At 38.5% G+C, this 22808-nt stretch overlaps 1 non-coding gene across 1 annotated transcript; it reads right to left on the bottom strand.

Annotated features, from left to right (window-relative positions):
• Positions 1-21210: 21210 nt before the first annotated feature.
• On the bottom strand, positions 21211-21317 carry LOC121208841 (small nucleolar RNA R71). Its single transcript, XR_005903965.1, has one exon. It is a non-coding gene; the product is annotated as a small nucleolar RNA R71 (small nucleolar RNA).
• Between the last annotated feature and the right edge of the window lie 1491 nt (positions 21318-22808).

Below are 22808 nucleotides of genomic sequence, written 5' to 3' on the forward strand. Positions count from 1 at the left end.
GGAACCCACGCAGCTTTTTCTACCCCATGTCGATGCCATAATACTTTTACTAATGCTGTTCTTTTATTTCTCAGTTCTTTGATCTCACGAGCTAGAATTTGGATCGATTCTTCACTATACGATAAATCTGGCTGAATCTCAACTTCGGTTAGGGAAATAACATGCGAAGGATCAGATTTGTACCTTTGTAGCATCGATACATGAAACACGTTATGAATCTTTTCTAACTCAAACAGCAATGCTAGCCGATAAGCAACTGGTCCAACTCGCTTGATAATCTCATACAGTTTGATGTATCTCGAACTCAACTTCCCTTTTTCTGTCGAATCTGAGTATTTTCTTCCACGGAGATACTTTCAAAAAAACTTTATCCCGATCTGAAACTCGATATCTTTTCTTTTCAAGTCTGTATATGATTTCTAACGATCTGATGCTGCTTTCAAACTATCACGGATCACTTTCACTTTTTCTTCTATTTCTCTAATCAGATCAACCCCGTGAATCTTATTTTCACTAAATTCAATCCAACGCAACGGTGTTCGACACTTTCGACCGTATAAAGCTTCATAAGGTACCATTTTAATACTTGATTGAAAACTATTGTTATACGTAAATTTAATTAATGGCAAATATTTTTACCACGTACCTTCAAACTCTAGAATGCAACATCTCAGCATATCCTTAAGTATCTGAATAACTCGCTCGGATTGACCATCCGTCTATAGGTGAAAGGCGGTACTCAAATGTAATTTTGTACCCGGTGTATCTTGCAATTTCTTCCAAAACCTCAATGTGAACCTTGGATCTGTATCCGAAATAATAGATACAGGTACTCCGTGTAATCTCACAACCTCAGCTAACTTTTCAAGCGAATAGTTTGTACGCACAAGAATGAAATGAGTTGATTTTGTCAACCGGTCAACAACAACCCAGATTGCATCTTTCTTACTCAGAGATAGCGGTAAACCCGAAACAAAATACATAGTCACTCTATCTTATTTCCACTCAAGAATCATAATCGGCTGTAAGAAACCAGACGGTACCTGATGCTCAGCTTTAACTTGCTGACAAATCAAACATTTCGAAACAAATTCTAAAATATCATGTTTCATACCATGCCACCAATAGAGATGTTTCAAATCATTATACATTTTTGTACTTCCTGGATAAACAAATAAACGACTACTATGAGCTTCGTTCAAAATCTTCTGAATCAATTTTGAATTTCTCGGAACACATACTCGGCTTCTGAATCTTAAATAGTCATCTGAATCCACTTGAAACTCTAAATCAGGGTTTGAATCACATTAATCTATTTTTGCTAACATTTCATTATCAACTTTTTGAGCTTCACAAATCTGCTGTATAAACAACAGTCTCGCATTCAACTTAGCTACAACCGAGCCATCATCAGATAGAGTCAACTGAGTATTTATTGCACGTAGAGCAAATAAATATTTTTGGCTTAATGCATCAGCAATAGCATTTGCTTTTCCCGGATGATAATAAATCACTAGCTCGTAATCTTTTAGTAACTCTAACCATCTCCGCTGTCTTAAATTTAAATCTTTCTGAGTCATCAGATATTTCAAACTCTTGTGATCTGAATAAACATGACATTTCTCACTGAATAAATAATGGCGCCAAATCTTCAACACAAACACAATGGCTGCTAATTCTAAATCGTGTGTCGGGTAATTCTTTTCATGCGGCTTCAACTGTGTAGAGGCATAAGCTATGAATTTGCCTTCCTGCATCAAAACACAACCCAGACATTCAACGATGCATCACTATAGATCACGAATTCTTTACCCGATTCTGGCTCTACTAATACTAGAGCTTCAGTCAAAATTGCTTTCAACTGATCAAAACTTTTCTAACATTTATCTGACCACTCAAACTTTACATCTTTCTGAAGCAATCTCGTCAACAAAGTCGCAAGCATTGAAAGGCCATTTACAAACCGTTGGTAATAGTCGGCTAGTCCTAGAAAACTATAGACTTCAGACACATTTCTCAGAGGCTTTCAATCCATTATTGCAGAAATATTGCTCGGATCGACTCGAATGCTCGATGCTGACACAATATGCCCTAGAAAACCAACCTCATGCAACCAGAATTCACATTTACTAAACTTTGCATATAACTGCTTATCATGCAGAGTCTGCAATACAATTCTCAAATGCTCGGCATGTTCAGTTTCATCTCTCAAATAAATAAAAATATCATCTATGAACACAACAACAAAACAAGTAAGATACGGTATGAAAATCTGGTTCATTTAATTCCATAAAGATAGCAGGTGCATTCGTTAATCTGAAAGGCATAACTAAAAATTCATAGTGACCATACCTCATTCTAAATGCAGTCTTTGGCACATCAGAGTCTCTAACTCGCAAATAATAATAACCCAATCTCAAACATATCTTTGAAAACACTGTAACCCCTTTTAACTGATCAAACAAATCATCTATTCTGGGCAGAGGATATTTATTCTTGATCGTCACTTTGTTAAGCTATTGATAATCTATACACATTCTCATCGTGCCATCTTTCTTTTTTACAAACAAAACGGGAGCACCCCAGGACGAGAAACTCTATCGTACAAATCCTCTATCGGTTAATTCTTGCAATTGAGATTTCAATTCTTTTAACTCTGTCAGAGCCATTCTGTACGGAGCTATCAATATAAGATTTGTTCCTGACATTAACTTAATGCCAAACTCAACCTCTCGGATTGGTGGTAAACCCGGTAACTCTTCTGGAAACACATCTGGGTATTCACACACAACTAGCACTGATTCGATCTTCTTTTCAGTTACTTTCGTACCTAGCACATAAGCAAATAAGCTTTATAACCCTTTCTCACATATTTCTGAGCTAACATTGATGAAATCACTATTGGTAGGCCATTCATATCATCTGATTCAATCCGGATAATCTCATTATTCTGATATCTCAAATCAATCATCTTTTGTTTGCAATTCACAACAGATCATGCAATGATAATCAATCCATACCTAGAATTATATCAAAATTTTCAAATGGTAACAACAACAAATCGGTCGGAAAGCAATTATCCCGAATCATCAATGGACAGTTCTTGCACACCTTATCAACCAACACACACTTGCCTAAAGGGTTCAATACTCTAATTACAAATTTAGTAGACTCTACAGGAAAAATTTTATTGAATACTAAATCCACACATATATACAAATGGGTTGATCCTAGATCTATCAAAGCAATAACTTTAGTATCATAGAGAGTAAAAGTACCGGTAATGACATTTGAGGATGACGCTTATTCGCGAGTGCGAATAGCGTAAGCTCATGCAAGTGCTCTTGCCTCTGACCTCACAGTAGAGTCTTTAGTTGCTTTTTGGCTACCACTCATATTTCACGTGTTTCTGGTTGGTCTACCTCTAGCTGAAGTATTACTCAGCCTCATATTCTGTACTGTATCTTGTTCAGCCAACTCCGTACAATCACGGATAAAATGATCCAATAATCCACATTTAAAACAGGCTCGATCTTTCAATCTACAATCATCGAGATGCCTTTTTCCACAATGCTTACATTCAGGTCAGTTAGGTCTCACACTGCCAACTGATAAACCGTAATTTATGCATATTTTTATCCCACACTTAGCACATTTATGGATGAATTCTCCTTAGATTTGGTGAATTCAATGCTCCTAATCCTTTAATTTCATGTTTTATACTTAGGTGAGCATAGAAAAGTAAAAAGAGTGAGAAATGGGCCAAAAACGGAGAAAATGGACCAACATGAGAAATCAACATGGCCTGGACTTCCTCACACGGGTAAGCCACACGGCCGTGTCCATTTGGCAGAATCGAAGCACGACTTACACGGGTAGACCACACACTCGTACCTATGTAACAGCCTTGAACGCTAATTAAAGAAATCGCACACGGGCGTGTCACACGGGCATGTCCCTGTCGAGTCCAAGTTTAGTTCTATTCGAAAAAGGCCACTCTTGAGGGATTTTAGGCATTCTAAAGCCTATTTAAACACCTGAGGAGGCACTTAGAAGGGAGACACAGAGGAGGAGGCAAGGAATTACTTAAGGAAAGCTGATTGATCCATCTCAAAAGCCGGATTCATCGTCAAGACTGAAAATCTCCCTTCAATTTCCTTCAGGAGTTTTGAGTTTTCTTTATGTTTTGTTATCCTTATTCTTTTGAGATGTTTTCTTTCATAATTATGAACTAAACCCCCTAAATACCTAAGGGGAATGAAACTTAAGACGGATCTTGTTATTATTATCTGAATTGTATGATAAATATTTGACTTGTTCCTAATTCTTGTTTTAATATTCCAGGATATTGATTCAATTTAATGCGATTATTCAGAGGAGAAAAAGTCTCTATCTAAGAGTTTATTTTTCGTAATTAAGTGGAGTTGATTGCATGCCTAGAGATAGGGTGACAAGATTTTTCGGATTAGGGTGAAACCTAATAAGGGAGTCCATAGATCAAGTTAATACAACACTAGAGTGTTAATTAGAAAGAGATTTCAATTAATCAACCTAGGGTTAGACGTTATTAGTCTCGAGAGAGATAATAATATAACTTAGGGATTTCTACGGATCAAGTCAAATGAATAAATCGTCTGATTCAGAGTTAAATAACAAGTGAAGTCTAGGTGGATTTTTCCTTGGGTATTGTCTTAATCAATCGAGTTTTCCCAAAACCTTTTCCCCAATTTTTTCTCTGTGCACCCTTAGTTTAGTTAGTTAATTTAGATAAACAAATCCCTTAATTTTTAGGCTAGATAATAAAAATAAAGTAATTACTAGTACTCTTGGTTCCTTTGGGTTCGACAATCCGGTCTTGCTAAAGCTATACTACTGTTTGATAGGTACACTTGCCTTCATCATGATAATAGTTAGTTTCAAGAACGATTAATTATAAATTTTTAAAACCTTTCGCGAATATCACGTATCACCAACACTAGCAATCGAAGTAGCTGGAGCTTTGAAGCTCGATTATTGTCTCACTCGATCTCTGTTTAAATACCCTACAGATGCATTGGAACAATTAAACGAGTCTCAAAATTTCTTCAATGTAAATTGATAAGATTTACTAGTTGATCTCTTTCTCGAATCTCTGACTTCAAAATTAGCTTTTCTCTTTTCTTTGCTGAGATCCTCGGCTTTACAAGCCCTTTCAACTAACATAACAAATTCTTTAATTTCCAGAATCCCAATTAATAGCTTCATATCTTCGTCCAGTCTATCAACGAATCATTTACACATGATCTCTTTAGTAGAAACATATTCCCGAGCATATTTACTCAATCACACAAATTCTTGTTCGTACTTAGTCACATCATTCGACCCTATTTCAGTTCTAGAATCTCTTTATGTTTCTGATCAAGAAATCGTTGACTTATGTATTTCTTTCAGAATTCAGATTGAAAGAACTCCCAAGTAACTCGTTCTCTAGGAACCACAGTTGTCAACATTTTCCACCGATTGTATACATTATCTCTAAGCAAAGATACAACACACTTGATACATTCATCTGGATTACATGACAATTCATCAAATACTTTGATCATGTTCTCGAGCCATAATTCTGCTGTCTCTGTGTCATCATCAACTGTAGCCTGAAACTCTTCAGCCCCGTGTTTACGAATCTTATCCATTGGTGGCTTATTAAATCAAATCGGATCTATCACTTGTGGCACAACTAGGATTTGTTGAGAAACAGGTAGGGGTGAAGGTTCTTGAGTAGCCGGATTCATTCGAACGAACTCCGTGAACCACTCACTCATCATTTGTAAGAAGGCTTCCTTAGCCTCTCCCCAGTGGCTACTTGAAATAGGCCTAGAATCGGCCGACATTGCCTCTTGAGCAGGAGCGGGCGCATTACTTTCAACATCGTCAACTATTGCTCGATCGGAATCCATTTACTATATAAAAACACATTTTAACTGTCAGGAATCATCACACTATCGCAGTTTATATCTATATGGCATGTATAGCTAGACTCTCACACGCTATGTTAGTCCTAGAATTGACTAAACCGTAGCTCTAATACCAATTAAATGTAACACCTCTAACCCGTATCCAACGTTGAAATAAGGTTATGAGGCATTACCATATAACACACCTCATTCACAAACATATATGCAATCATAATCAAAATCCATTCATATCAAACACTTTGCCCCTTATAAGGTCCTACGAGACCTTAAAACATGCTTAGAAGTGGTTCAGGACTAAACCGATAACATTTATAAACTTTGAGAAACTTATAAAATTTTCAAAGTTTGAAAGGTCACACACCCGTGTGAATAGGCCGTGTGCCTCACATGGTTACCAGACGCGCTTGTGTCACAGGCTATATGAAAATAGGGCATACATACTGACTTGTACCACACGGTCGAGGACATGCCCGTATGCCATGGCCGTGGGAAAACTAAAGAGGTTACTGACTTGGGTCACACGGCTGACCACACGCCCATGTGCCAGCCAGTGTGCCACACATGGCTAGTAGACATGCCCTTGTGTATAGGCCGTGCCAAACTTGTAGGGTATACTGACCTTAATTCGAAGGTTACCCCAAGGACAAACGGCTATGTAGCATGACCGTGTGTCGCACACGGCTGAGACACGCTCCTGTGTCTCTGCCCGTGTGGACAAAAATAGGCCATTGCAAAGCCAATTTGCCACCCTTTTCTCATGCTCACCTAGCCATCAAAATGATATAATTTTAACACATAAAGTGTAACACCTCGAACCCGAGACCGTCACCAGAGTCGAACACAAGGTGTTAACAAACTTTAAAAAAAAATTTCCAGACACTGCCAATCTGCGTAATAGTCGCTTTAAAAATCATATCTTGAGTTCAGAAACTCGGCATCCAGTTCCGTAAATTTTCCCTGAAACCAGACTCATATGCCCATCTACATATTTTTTTCTAGAATTTTTGTTTGGGCCAATTAGTACAGTTTATTAGTCAAAGTCTCCCATGTTACAGGGATCGACTACCCTGACCTTTGTGCATTACGACTTGGATATCTCCCTGTACAGGGCTTCAATACTGATTCCGTTTGTTTCTATAGAAACTAGACTCAGAGAGAAATCTATACATATATGGCTTGACTCCTAATTGTCTCTGGTTAATTTATAATGAATTTCCAAAGTCGGAACAGGAAATCCAGAAACCGTTCTGGCCCTGTCTCACGAGAACCTGAATATCTCTTAACATACTGTCCGTATGATTGTTTCGTTACTTTCCTATGAAAATAGATTCATCAAGGTTAGTTTACATAATTTATTCACTATTTAATTCCATTCCTATTATTTTTAGTGAATTTCCAAATATACATCACTGCTGCTGTCAGCATCTGCCTTTAAGGTAGACTTTACCTATTTCATAGTTTCCATGATTCAACTAGCCCTTTATGCATAAGTAGCACAATTTATGATAGTGATTAACCATTCCCATGGCCAATCCTTGTCAAGCCTATCCACACCTCTCAACAACCATATCCATACCAAATGATTATAACATTACACTCAAACATATATAAGCCATTTTCGCATGGCTATCCAAAATTATACAAGTCCAAAGGGTCCATGACCCACAACAAACGGGTAGTCCTATACATGCCATTTCGAAGTTCAACCAAAATTGTACCAAAAGGGGGCTTTGATAGTGTGGGCGACTTTGACTTCAAGATCCCGAGACCGATAGCTGGAGAACTAAATCTATAAAACAGAGGAGCAATGAAACGGAGTAAGCAATTTATACTTAGTAAGTTTTGAGCAAGGAATTCCAGCACAACAAAAGTATAGCATTCATATAGCTAAACGGATAATTTCATATGCACAAATTTTTGATATCATACTTGCTTCACATTACCAACCCTTATGTACATACACAAAAGATTAACTTAGCCAAAGGCCGGTAGCTCGTTTATCAACTGAGCGAATACTTATTTGTAAGGGCTCAACTAAATTCAAGCACATACGAAACATACCTCAATGTTGGGATGTTTCTAGAGTATTAACTGAAATTTTTACAGCAAGATCATTCATTCCCAAATCACGTACCTTCGGAATTTAACCGGATATAGCTCCTCGTTCAAATGCCTTCGGGACATAGCCCGGTTATAGTAACTCGCACAAATGCCTTCGGGACTTAACCCGGATTTAGTAACTCGCACAAATGCCTTCGGGACTTAACCCGGATTTAGTAACTCGCAGCAATGCCTTCGGGCTTAGCCCGGAATTAGTATCTCACACAAATGCCTTCGGATCTTAGTCCGGATATGGTCACTTAGCACAAAGCCTTCGGGACTTAGCCCAGACATCATTCAAATAACCATGCACATTTAACAATAAATCATGGCACATTCGTATTTCATTTTCGTTAGCAAAACTCAAACACAAGACACTTATCATTCTTGTAATTTCGGCTCAATAGCCACACACAAAGAGCATGATTTTGATTTGCTTAAAACATGATCTAATCAAATCTTAATTTAAGCTCTCTTACTCAAGAACTTACCTCGGATGTTGTCGAACGATTCCGATGGCTATTCGACCACTTTTTCCTTCCCTTTATCGGATTTAGTTCCCCTTTGCTCTTGAGCTTAATTAAACAAATAAATTGATTTAATCATTTGAGCATCGAAAAGAGGAACACAAGGCACTTAGCCCATATTTATACATTAGACATTAAAGTCACATATGTACGGAATCATGAATCAAACTCAACATTTTAGCTAATTTGCCCCCTTGGCCGAATTTTCTAAGCCAAGACAAAAGCATCAATATGCTTGCCTCCAACCGAATACATGCAACACCAAATCTTCTTCCTATGGCCGAATATGCATGTCTATGTTGGGGCCGATTATATGCTTAATACTTCCTACAAGTATGGTTACTTGTATTGATTATAAATATCATCTTTTTCAAGTTCAAAACTTGGCTAATACACACATATATACACTAGTAAAGCATCCTCTCCCTTTCCATCAATTTAACACATGCATTGCTCATTAACATACAAAAGTTATATTCGGCCTTAGCACACAACTTGCTAGCCGATTCTTCCCCATCTAGCAACCAATGCACATATGTGCTCACTCAAAAATGCTAAAAAGGAGATTCAAGAATCATCAATCCACCATTACATGCATCATTAACAAGCTTCATATTTAGCATGCAATGGCATTAACACAAAATCCACCTAGGCCGAATATCATCCCCATGACATAGCAAGGATTTGAACCATGGGCTAATTAGAACTCAAGCTAGCAACTAAAAACATGCATGAATCTCATGGCACAACCTCAAACATACCTTAATCTAGATATAAGTATGGCCAAACCTCCTCCTAATCCTCTTCCAAATCAAACATGAAGCAAGAACTCCTTCCTCCTTCCTTAGAATTTTCGGCCAAATGAAGATGAAAAAGGATGAACAAAATTTTCTCCTTTCTTTTCTTTAACTCACGGCAATGGGGGGGGGAAGACAACCACACACATTTTTTTTTTGTTTCCATCACATTCCCTTTCATTATTTTATGCCCATGCCCCTTATTTTATTTTTTTCCACCCATGATGCACCAACAAGACATCTCTATGACATGTCTTGCCCATCACACTTGGTCTACCATGCTTGTCATGGCCGGCCACTACTAATTAGGGGGGAATTTGACATGCAAGTCCCCCCTTTTTATTTCATGCACTAATAGGTCCTTATGCTTTGACCTATCACATTTCAAAATTTTCTCACATAAGTCCTATTGACTAAATTCACATGCAATCGACTAAATCGAAGCTTGAAATTTTCACACATTCATAATTACATATTCTAGACAATAAATATCACATTCAAACATTTCGGTGACTCGGTTTAGCGGTCCCGAAACCACTTCTCGACTAGGGTCAATTTTGGGCTGTCACAACTCTCCCCCACTTAAGAAATTTTCGTCCCCGAAAATCTTACCGGTAAATAGGTTTGGGTATCGTTCTTTCATCGAGCTCTCGGTTTCCCAAGTAGCTTCCTCAATCCCGTGTTTGAGCCATAACACCTTCACTAACGGAACCCTTTTGTTTCGCAACTCCTTCACTTCACGAGCTAGGATACGCATCGGTTCTTCTTCATAACTCAAGTCAGATTGAATTTCAACTTCTGAGGGATTAATCACATGTGACGGATCGGATCTATAACGTCGAAGCATCGAAACATGAAAGACATCGTGAATCTTTTCAAGTTCAAGGGGCAAAATCAATCTATACGCAACCGGACCAACTCGTTCGGAGATTTCGTACGGCCCAATGAATCTCGGGCTCAACTTGCCTTTACGGCCAAATCTGAGTACCTTTTTCCAAGGCGAAACTTTAAGGAACACTTTATCTCCCACCTGATATTCAATGTCTTTTCGTTTCAAATCCGCATACGATTTTTTATGATCTGTGGCTGCTTTCAGACTTTCACGGATTACCTTTACTTTCTGTTCGGCATCCTTAATCAAATCAACTCCGAAAATTTTACTTTCACCGAGCTCGGTCCAAAACAATGGTGTACGACATTTACGACCGTACAAAGCCTCGTAAGGTGCCATCTTAATACTTGATTGAAAACTATTGTTGTAAGCGAATTCAATCAAAGGTAAATACCGTTCCCATGAACTACTGAACTCGAGGATGCAACATCTCAACATATCCTCAAGTATTTGAATTATCCGCTCAGAATGACCATCGGTTTGGGGGTGAAAAGCAGTGCTAAAATGCAGCTTGGTACCCAAAGCTTCTTGCAATTTCCTCCAAAATCGCGAGGTGAATCTCGGGTCTCTATCCGACACGATATAAATAGGTACCCCGTGTAATCTCACAATCTGAGAAACATACAATTCGGCTAGTTTATCCAATGAAAAATCTGTACGCACGGGGATAAAGTGAGCCGACTTAGTCAGTCTATCAACAACAACCCAAATCGCATCCTTCTTACTTGCTGACAATGGCAGTCCGGACACAAAGTCCTTTGTGACTCGATTCCATTTCCACTCGGGTATCATGATCGGCTGAAGTAATCCTGAAGGCACTTGATGTTCCGCTTTCACTTGTTGACATATTAAACATCTCAAAACAAAGTCGGAGATGTCTCGTTTCATACCATGCCACCAAAACCAACGTTTCAAATCGTTGTACATTTTCGTACTCCCCGGGTGAATTGACATTCGGCTACAATGGGCTTCGTTCAGAATCATCGAAATGAGTCCCGAATTCCTTGGAATGCACAAACGACTTCTAAACCTCAAACAATCATCATCATCAATTTGAAACTCCGATTCCTTGTTCGGAACACACTCAGCCCGTTTTGCAACCAATTCATCATCAACCTTCTGGGCTTCACGAATTTGATGAATCAATAATGGTTTGGCTTTTAATTCAGCTACTAACACATTGTCGGGTAGAACAGACAAGTGCACATTCATCGCTCGTAAAGCAAACAATGATTTTCGGCTTAAGACGTCTGCAACCACATTATCCTTTCCCGGGTGGTAATCAATGACAAGCTCGTAATCTTTCAACAACTTAAGCCAACGTCTTTGTCGCAGATTTAAGTCTCTTTGAGTCATCAAATATTTGAGACTTTTGTGATCCGAAAATACATGGCACTTTTCACCAAATAAGTAATGTCGCCATATTTTTAAAGCAAATACGATGGCAGCTAGTTCAAGATCATGGGTCGGATAATTCTTCCTCATGTGGCTTTAATTGTCTCGACGCATAGGCCACCACTCGACCTTCTTGCATCAATACGCAACCCAACCCAAGTAGGGATGCGTCACTATAAATGACAAACTCTTTGCCTGATTCGGGTTGCACTAAAATTGGAGCTTCAGTCAAATAAGTTTTCAGTTGATCGAAACTTTTCTGACATTTCTCCGTCCATTCGAACTTAACATCCTTTGGAAGTAGCTTCGTCATTGGTGTGGCTATCATCGAGAAACCTTTTACAAATCGTCGATAATAACCGGCGAGCCCCAGGAAGCTCCGAACTTCGGTAATATTTCTTGGAGGCTTCCAGTTAAGTATGGCTGAAATTTTGCTCGGGTCAACTCGAATACCCGATGCGGATACCACGTGACCCAAGAAGCTAACCTCTCTTAACCAGAACTCACACTTACTGAACTTAGCATATAACTGCTTATCCCGCAAAATTTGCAACACTAATCTCAGGTGCTCAGCATGTTCGGTCTCATCTCTTGAATAGACCAAGATGTCATCAATGAACACAACTACGAACCGATCCAAATATGGTCTGAAGATCCGATTCATCAAATCTATAAATACCGCAGGGGCATTAGTGAGCCCAAACGGCATCACTAAGAATTCGTAGTGACCATATCTCGTTCTGAAGGCAGTTTTGGGTATGTCCGAATCTCGAATTCGCAACTGATAATAGCCCGATCTCAAATCTATTTTGAGAACACTGAGGCTCCCTTCAGTTGGTCGAACAAATCATCGATACGCGGTAACGGATATTTGTTCTTTATCGTCACTTTATTCAGTTGACGATAGTCAATGCACAACCTCATGGTTCCGTCCTTCTTTTTCACGAGCAATACTGGTGCACCCCAAAGTGAGAAGCTTGGTCGAGCGAAACCTCTATCCGTCAATTATTGCAGCTGAGCTTTCAACTCTTTTAACTCGGTTGGTGCCATACGATACGGAGCTATCGAAATCGGCGTAGTCCCAGATACAAGCTCAATACCAAACTCTATCTCCCGAACAGGTGGTAAACCCGGTAATTCTTCAGGAAAAACATCCGGGTATTCACAAACCACCGGCACAGATTCGGGTTTCTTTTCTAATTCTTTGTCATCAAGTACATACGCAAGGTATGCTTTGCACCCTTTTCTTACATATTTCTGGGCCAACATTGCTGATATTACAGCTGGCATCCCCTCCAAGTCCGTAGACTCAACTCGGATTACTTCGTTATTTGCGCACCTCAAATCAATAGTCTTGCTTTTGCAATTCACAACCGCATCATGCGCGGTCAACCAATCCAAACCAAGAATAACATCAAATTCATCAAACGGCAAAAGCATCAAGTCCGCCGGAAAACAGGAACCTCGAATTTCTAGGGGACATTTCTTACACACTTTGTCGACAAGCACGTAACGACCCAAGGGATTTGACACCCGAATTACGAACTCAGTAGACTCAATAGGTAAAGTCTTACTGGATGCTAAGGTTTCACATATGTAAGAATGAGTAGAACCGGGGTCAATCAAAGCAATTACATTAGTATCAAAGAGAGTAAAAGTACCGGTAATAACATCAGGCGAAGAAGCATCCTCGCGGGCACGTATAGCATAAGCTCTAGCAGGCGCACGAGCCTCGGATCTGGTCGTAGCATCTCTAGATCCTCTCTGACCACCACTAGCATTGCCCGTATTTCCAGATGGTCTACCTCGAGCAGTGGTAGGACCCGGTTTCCCACTCTGATTTACATTCTGTTCAGACAACCTCGGGCAATCTTTAATGAAGTGGTCAACTGATCCGCACTTGTAACAGGAGCGGTCAGGGAATCTACAACTCCCCGAATGCCATTTACCGCAATATCGACATTTCGTTCTGTCTCGACGTTCATTCCCAACACTGGCGACCAAAGTGCCTCGTGTACCCACAGGGGGTCGATCACGATCTCGTCTAAAAAGGCCCGAAGTGCCTCTAGACCGGCCCACATCATCTCGAAATTTCTTCGATGCCTGTTGAAGAGACTTTCCCGAGGTTCTTTTACGAAACTCTCCAGTTCCCACATCAACTTTTTGTTTTTCTTTTCTAAGCTCTTCGGCTTTACCAGCTCGCTCGACAAGTACTACGAACTCTCGTATTTCAAGAACGCCAACGAACATTTTTATATCTTCATTCAGCCCACCCTCGAAGCGTTTACACATGATAGACTCGGACGAAACACATTCCCGAGCGTATTTGCTAAGTCTAACAAATTTTCGCTCGTAATCAGTAATCGACATGGAACCTTGCTTAAGCTCAAGAAATTCCTTCCGTTTTTTATCAACAAATCTCTGACTGATATACTTTTTCCGAAACTCAGTTTGGAAAAACTCCCAAGTTACTTGCTCTCGGGGCACAACAGAAGTCAGAGTACTCCACCAATAGTAGGCAGAATCACATAGAAGGAGATAGTACACTTTAGGCATTCATCGGGTGTACAAGATAGCTCATCGAGTACCCGGATAGTGTTGTCCAACCAAAATTCAGCTTGCTCGGCATCGTCGCTATCCGTAGCTTTAAATTCAATAGCCCCATGTTTTCGGATTCTATCAACTGGGGGCTTATTTGACCTTATTTGGTCAGTTACCGGAGGTATTGTAGGTTCGGGGGTTGTATTAGTCGGGAAGGGAGGTTGTGGAACAGCCGTATTAGTTCGAATGTATTGGTTGAACCAATCATTCATCACGCTATAGAAAGCTTGTCTAGCTTCATCATTCGGGTTACTAGCATTAGGTTGAGAGTCCACCGGCGCTGTCCCTTGTGCGGGAGCAGGCGCTACACTCTCAAGATCATCAGCTACCGCTCGGACGGGATCGGGATCCATTACTATAAATAAACACATTCGTAAATGTCAGAAATCACCACACTATCAAATAATCACATAAAATGGCATGTATAGCTAGACCCAACGCATTACGGTAGTCCTAGAATCGACTAAACCGTAGCTCTGGTACCAATCAAATGTAACACCCCGAACCCGAGACCGTCACCGGAGTCGAACACAAGGTGTTAACAAACTTTAAAAAAAAATTTCCAGACACTGCCAATCTGCGTAATAGTCGCTTTAAAAATCATATCTTGAGTTCAGAAACTCGGAATCCAGTTCCGTAAATTTTCCCTGAAACTAGACTGATATGTCCATCTACATATTTTTTTCTAGAATTTTTTTTTGGGCCAATTAGTACAGTTTATTAGTCAAAGTCTCCCATGTTACAGGGATCGACTACCCTGACCTTTGCGCATTACGACTTGGATATCTCCCTGTACAGGGCTTCAATACTGATTCCGTTTGTTTCTATAGAAACTAGACTCAGAGAGGAATCTATACATATATGGCTTGACTCCTAATTGTCTCTGGTTAATTTATAATGAATTTCCAAATTCGGAACAGGAAATCCTGAAACCGTTCTGGCCCTGTCTCACGAGAACCTGAATATCTCTTAACATACTGTCCGTATGATTGTTTCGTTACTTTCCTATGAAAATAGATTCATCAAGGTTAGTTTACATAATTTATTCACTATTTAATTCCATTTCTACTATTTTTAGTGAATTTCCAAATCTACATCACTGCTGCTGTCAACATCTGCCTTTAAGGTAGACTTTACCTATTTCATAGTTTCCATGATTCAACTAGCCCTTTTTGCATAAGTAGCACAATTTATGATAGTGATTAACCATTCCCATGGCCAATCCTTGTCAAGCCTATCCACAACTCTCAACAACCATATCCATACCAAATGATTATAACATTACACTCAAACATATATAAGCCATTTTCGCATGGCTATCCAAAATTATACAAGTCCAAAGGGTCCATGACCCACAACAAACGGGTAGTCCTATACATGCCATTTCGAAGTTCAACCAAAATTGTACCAAAAGGGGGCTTTGATAGTGTGGGCGACTTTGACTTCAAGATCCCGAGTCCGATAGCTGGAGACCAAATCTATAAAACAGAGGAGCAATGAAACGGAGTAAGCAATTTATGCTTAGTAAGTTTTGAGCAAGGAATTCCAGCACAACAAAAGTATAGCATTCATATAGCTAAACGGATAATTTCATATGCACAAATTTTCGATATCATACTTGCTTCACATTACCAACCCTTATGTACATACACAAAAGATCAACTTAGCCAAAGGCCGGTAGCTCGTTTATCAACTGAGCGAATACTTATTTGTAAGGGCTCAACTAAATTCAAGCACATACGAAACATACCTCAATGTTGGGATGTTTTTAGAGTATTAACTGAAATTTTTACAGCAAGATCATTCATTCCCAAATCACGTACCTTCAGAATTTAACCGGATATAGCTCCTCGCTCAAATGCCTTCGGGACATAGCCCGGTTATAGTAACTCGCACAAATGCCTTCGGGACTTAACCCGGATTTAGTAACTCGCACCAATGCCTTCGGGACTTAACCCGGATTTAGTAACTCGCACCAATGCCTTCGGGCTTAGCCCGGAATTAGTATCTCGCACAAATGCCTTCGGATCTTAGTCCGGATATGGTCACTTAGAAAAAAGCCTTCGGGACTTAGCCCGGACATCATTCAAATAACCATGCACATTTAACAATAAATCATGGCACATTCGTATTTCATTTTCGTTAGCAAAACTCAAACACAAGACACTTATCATTCTTGTAATTTCGGCTCAATAGCCACACACAAAGAGCATGATTTTGATTTGCTTAAAACATGATCTAATCAAATCTTAATTTAAGCTCTCTTACTCAAGAACTTACCTCGGATGTTGTCGAACGATTCCGATGGCTATTCGACCACTTTTTCCTTCCCTTTATCGGATTTAGTTCCCCTTTGCTCTTGAGCTTAATTAAACAAATAAATTGATTTAATCATTTGAGCATCGAAAAGAGGAACACAAGGCACTTAGCCCATATTTATACATTAGACATTAAAGTCACATATGTACGGAATCATGAATCAAACTCAACATTTTAGCTAATTTTCCCCCTTGGTCGAATTTTCTAAGTCAAGACAAAAGCATCAATATGCTTGCCTCCAACCGAATACATGCAACACCAAATCTTCTTCCTATGGCCGAATATGCATGTCTATGTTGGGGCCAATTATATGCTTAATACTTCCTACAAGTATGGTTACTTGTATTGATTATAAATATCATCTTGTTTCAAGTTCAAAACTTGGTTACTACACACATATATACACTAGTAAAGCATCCTCTCCCTTTCCATCAATTTAACACATGCATTGCTCATTAACATACAAAAGTTATATTCGGCCTTAGCACACAACTTGCTAGCCGATTCTTCCCCATCTAGCAACCAATGCACATATGTGCTCACTCAAAAATGCTAAAAAAGAGATTCAAGAATCATCAATCCACCATCACATGCATCATTAACAAGCTTCATATTTAGCATGCAATGGCATTAACACAAAATCCACCTAGGCCGAATATCATCCCCATGACATAGCAAGGATTTGAACCATGGGCTAATTAGAACTCAAGCTAGCAACTAAAAACATGCATGAATCTCATGGCACAACCTCAAACATACCTTAATCTAGATATAAGTATGGCCAAACCTCCTCCTAATCCTCTTCCAAATCAAACATGAAGCAAGAACTCCTTCCTCCTTCCTTAGAATTTTCGGCCAAATGAAGATGAAAAAGGATGAACAAAATTTTCTCCTTTCTTTTCTTTAACTCACGGCAATGGGGGGGAGACAACCACACACATTTTTTTTTGTTTCCATCACATTCCCTTTCATTATTTTATGCCCATGCCCCTTATTTTATTTTTTTCCACCCATGATGCACCAACAAGACATGTCTATGACATGTCTTGCCCATCACACTTGGTCTACCATGCTTGTCATGGCTGGCCACTACTAATTAGGGGGGAATTTGACATGCAAGTCCCCCTTTTTATTTCATGCACTAATAGGTCCTTATGCTTTGACCTATCACATTTCAAAATTTTCTCACATAAGTCCTATTGACTAAATTCACATGCAATCGACTAAATCGAAGCTTGAAATTTTCACACATTCATAATTACATATTCTAGACAATAAATATCACATTCAAACATTTCGGTGACTCGGTTTAGCGGTCCCGAAACCACTTCCCGACTAGGGTCAATTTTAGGCTGTCACATAAAGAGGCAACCAAAATCATGTCAATTCATACACATCTCATGCCATCTATTCACAACCATTTCAACCACTCAATTCCATATTCAAACATACCAAATCATTATGCCAAAATGATCACAACTTACCTAATTTCCAAATGCATTAACTCATCAACTTATCTTCTATTTCGAGTGAGATAACACACTATATCATCATCTCAAATCAAACCACAATATGCCAACTTCCAAGAATTAGTACAACAATTAATAACCAATCAAAAGAACAACCATTTAGCTATATCAACAACTATGGAAACATACCAAAATAATCTAACATATAAGGCATTATAAACATCACATACATATCACTTATCAAACACAATTCAAACCAACTTAAATGGCCATACATATAAACATTTGCAAGCCAAATCTCATGGCTAATATCATGACTCAAAACATACCAAAATGAAACTAGCCTATACATGCAATATACCAAATATACAAAGCTCCAAAAGTACCAAAAAGATGATTGATAGTGTGATGATGTTTTTCGACGATCCCTGAGTTTGAGCTAGCTTCGATAATCTATAAAACATGAAAAGAACACACAAAGTAAGCTTTAAAAGCTTAGTAAGCCATATACAAATAAAGCCATCACATGAATACTTGCATAAGAATTTAATATACAAAAAATAGCTATTCACATTCAAATTTACAAACCTTTCTTATTGAACATAAATTCAATGTTTTAATTTAGTTCATCAAATACTTTCCCTTTTAAATACTCGTATGAATTGCATACATACTTGAGTTACTTAACTCATTCACATCATCTTTCTCAACTTGACTTTGCCTGTTGAACCATTCAGAATCATTAAGGATACTCGAAAATCACATAAGCTCGTACAATGCCATATCCCAGATATGGTCTTACATGTTATCACATATCAATGCCACTGTCCCAGACAGGGTCTTACACGAAATCGATTAACGATGCTAATGTCCCAGACATGGTTTTACACGTAATCTCAATACAATTCCAATGTCTCAGACATGGTCATACATGTAATCACATTTCAATAGCCTAATGTCATGACATTCATATCTTATGCTATTCCTACGGTTCGTACGGGACTTTTTAATGTCGTAACTCTGTAGATTCTTGCTCGTAATTACTCGTTCAACATTCATAACAATTCAAAGCCAAGTAAACACATATAAGTCAATTTAAAGATATTTATTTACATATGAATGATAAACCGTAATTTATACATATTTTTATCCCATGCTAAGCACATTTATGGATGATTTTTCCTTAGATTTGGTGAATTCAATGCTCCTAATCTTTTAATTTCATGTTTTATACTTAGGTGAGCATAGGAGAATAAAAAGAGCAAGGAACGGGCCAGAAACCGAGAAAATGGATCGACATGCGAAATCAACACGGCCTGGACTTCCTCACACGGGTAGTACACACGCCCGTGTCTATTTAACAGATTGTAGCATGGCCTAAGCCATCTCACACAGGCATGTCCCTGTCAAGCCCAAATCTTGTCTTGTTCGAAAAAGGCCACTCTTAAGGGTTTTGAAGCATTCTAAAGCCTATATAAACACCCCAGGAGGTACTTAGAAGAGACACATGGAGTAGGAGGCAAGGAATTACTCGAAGGAAGCCGATTGATCCATCTCAGAAGTTGGATTCACCTTTAAGACTGAAGATCTCCCTTCAATTCCCTTCAAGAGTTTTTGGGTTTTCTTTATGTTTTGTTATCATTATTCTTTTGAGATGTTTTCTTTCATAAATATAAACGAAACCCCCTAAATACCTAAAGGGAATGAAACCTAAGACGGATCTTGTTATTATTCTCTAAATTATATGAAAAATATTTGATTTGTTCTTAATTATGTGTTCTTAATTCTTTCATTGATATTCCAGGATATTAATTCAAGTTTTGATGTGCTTATTCATAGGAGCAAAAGTCTCTATCTAAGAGTAAATCTAACATAATTAAGCGGAGTTGATTGCACGCCTAGAGATAGGGTGACATAATTTTGCCGAATTAGGGTGAAACCTAATAAGGGAATCCATAGATCGAGTTAATGCAACACTAAGGGTTTTAATTAGAAAGAGATTTCAATTAATCAAACTAGGGTTAGACGTTGTTAGTCTCGAGAGAGATAATAATATAAATTAGGGATTTCTACAGATCAAGTCAAATGAATAAATCATCTAATTTAGAGTCAATAACAAGTGAAGTCTAGGTGGATTTTTCCTTAGGTATTGTCCAAATCATTCAATTTTCCCAAAAGTTATTTCCCCAATTCACTTTTTGTGCATTCTTAGTTTAGTAATTAGTTTAGATAAAACAAAGCCCTTTATTTTTAGGCTAGATAATAAAAAAAGTTAATACTAGTACTTTTAGTTCCTTTGGGTTCGACATTTCTGTTTTGCCATAAGCTATACTACTGTTTGATAGGTGCGCTTGCCTTTGTCGTGATAATAGTTAGTTTTCAAGAACGGTCATTCATAAATTATAAAACTTATCACGATTTACATCAATCAAGTTTTTGGCGTCGTTGCCGGGGAACTAAGATATTAAGAACACTTAATTTTTATTACTTTAGCCATTTATTTTATTGCGATTTAAATTTTATTTTGATTTTTGTTACTAAATTTTCTTTTTCCTTCTGGCAGGTTTTTATAGTTTATGACTAGAAGAAACTCGTCGGGACCATTGGTTTTTGACAGTGAGATCATCGCACAGCTTGCAGAAACCAAAAAGAAAAAAGGTGAAGCCTAAGATACACAGAGAAATAGCAAGAAGATTATATTTCCACCACAATCGAGGAGATGGCTGAAAATCAAGAAAATCTACTACCTCCTGCGATTGGTACTGATCTAGTAAATCAGAATCTTGCTCCACGCACTATGTATGATTATGTTAAACCTACTTTAACAGGAACTGAATCAAGTATAGTTAGGTCGGCTGTTGCTGCAAATAATTTTGAACTGAAACCTAACACGATTCAAATGATACAACAGTTTGTTCAGTTTGATGGTTTGTAAGACGAGGACCCAAACACTTATTTGGAAAATTTTTTGGAATTCTACGATACTTTTAAAATCAATGGCGTTTCTAATATGCCATTCGCCTTCTGTTGTTTCCCTTTTCGTTGAGAAACAAAGCTAAACAGTGGTTGAACTCGCTACCACGAGGATCAATCACTGCTTGGGAACAAATGACCGAAAAATTATTACTTAAATATTTTTGGCCAGCTAAAACGGCTAAATTAAGGAATGATATCTCTTCTTTTGTGCAGATGGATTTAGAAACACTTTATGATGCATGGGAGAGATACAAGGATCTATTGAGAAGGTGCCCTCACCATGGGTTACCTTTATGGTTGCAAGTTCAAACGTTTTACAACAGTGTGAACCCCTCAACAAGGCAACTTATCGATGCAACCGCTGGTGGAACACTGAATAACAAAACACCTGAAGTGGCTTACGAATTTATTGAAGAGATGTCACTGAATAACTATCAGTGGTAAGTCATGAGAACAAAGCCGACAAAAGTAGCCGGTGTTTTCAACCTCGATGCGGTTACTATGCTGTCTAACCAGGTAGAACTTTTAAATAAAAAGATTGATGGTTTATGTGATTCTACTTAGGTACATCCAGTGATGAGATGCGATTCAAATGGAGGAGTACACACAGAATATCAATCCCTCAACCCCACCACTGAGGAGGAACAAGTTCAATATATAGGTAACAATAATTCTAGACCTCAAAATAACCCAGACAGTAATACTTATAATGCAGGTTGGAGGAACCATCCCAATCTCTGGTGGGGTGGTCAAGGAAATTAAAGGCTACAACATCCTCCGGGTTTTCAACAACCACCTTACCAGCAGGAAAAGAAGCCTAACCTTAAGGAGATGCTAACGAAATTTATCTCGGTGTCAGAGACTCATTTTTAGAATACCAAAACAGCACTTAAGAATCAACAAGCATCGATCCAAGGGCTCGAAACTCAGATAGGCCAACTTGCCAAATTAATTTCTGAACAACCACAAGGTAGCTTGCCAAGTAACACTGAATTTAACCCAAGGGAACAACTCAATGCGATTACCGCTCGAGAAAAAGAAGGGTTAGTTGAACTTGAACCAGAATCGAGGCAAAGAATTATGGTAAGTAAAGGTAAGGATGAGGTGGACCACAGTGAGCGGAAATCGGTAAGTAAATAGTACAAACCTCATGTGCCATACCCCAATACGACAAGAAAAGACCACCCAAACGAACAATTTGGTAAATTTCTTAAACTATTAGAGAAATTACACCTTAACTTACCATTTATTGAAGCTCTTTTGCAGATGCCAAACGCAGTTAAATTTTTAAAAGAGCTTTTAGCAAATAAATGGAAGTTGGATGAGGCATCGCATGTAGAGTTGAATGCAGTTTGCTCAGCCGTTCTACAGAATAAGCTACCTAACAAGTTGAAAGATCCAGGGAGTTTTACGATTCCTTATTTGAATGGTAGTCTGAAAGTGAATAATGCATTGGCTGATTTAGGGGCGAGCATTAATGTTATGCCCTATAAAATGTTTAAACAGCTAGGTCTTAGGAAACCCAAAAAAACTAGGATGAGCATTCAATTGGCTGATAAAACCATTAGATTTCCTAGGGGTATTATTGAAGATGTTCTTGTTAAAATCGATAAATTTATATACCCAATAAACTTTTTTGTTCTAGATATGGAAGAGGATAGTAACATACCTTTGATTTTAGGATGACCCTTTTTAGCAACTGCTAGAACCATTATTGATATTGGTACAGGTGACACACTTCGTGTGGGTGATGATACAATCACTCTTCAGGCTCGTAA

Source organism: Gossypium hirsutum, chromosome A10 (genome assembly GCF_007990345.1).
Source record: "Gossypium hirsutum isolate 1008001.06 chromosome A10, Gossypium_hirsutum_v2.1, whole genome shotgun sequence".
In the NCBI taxonomy this organism is placed as follows: domain Eukaryota; kingdom Viridiplantae; phylum Streptophyta; class Magnoliopsida; order Malvales; family Malvaceae; genus Gossypium; species Gossypium hirsutum.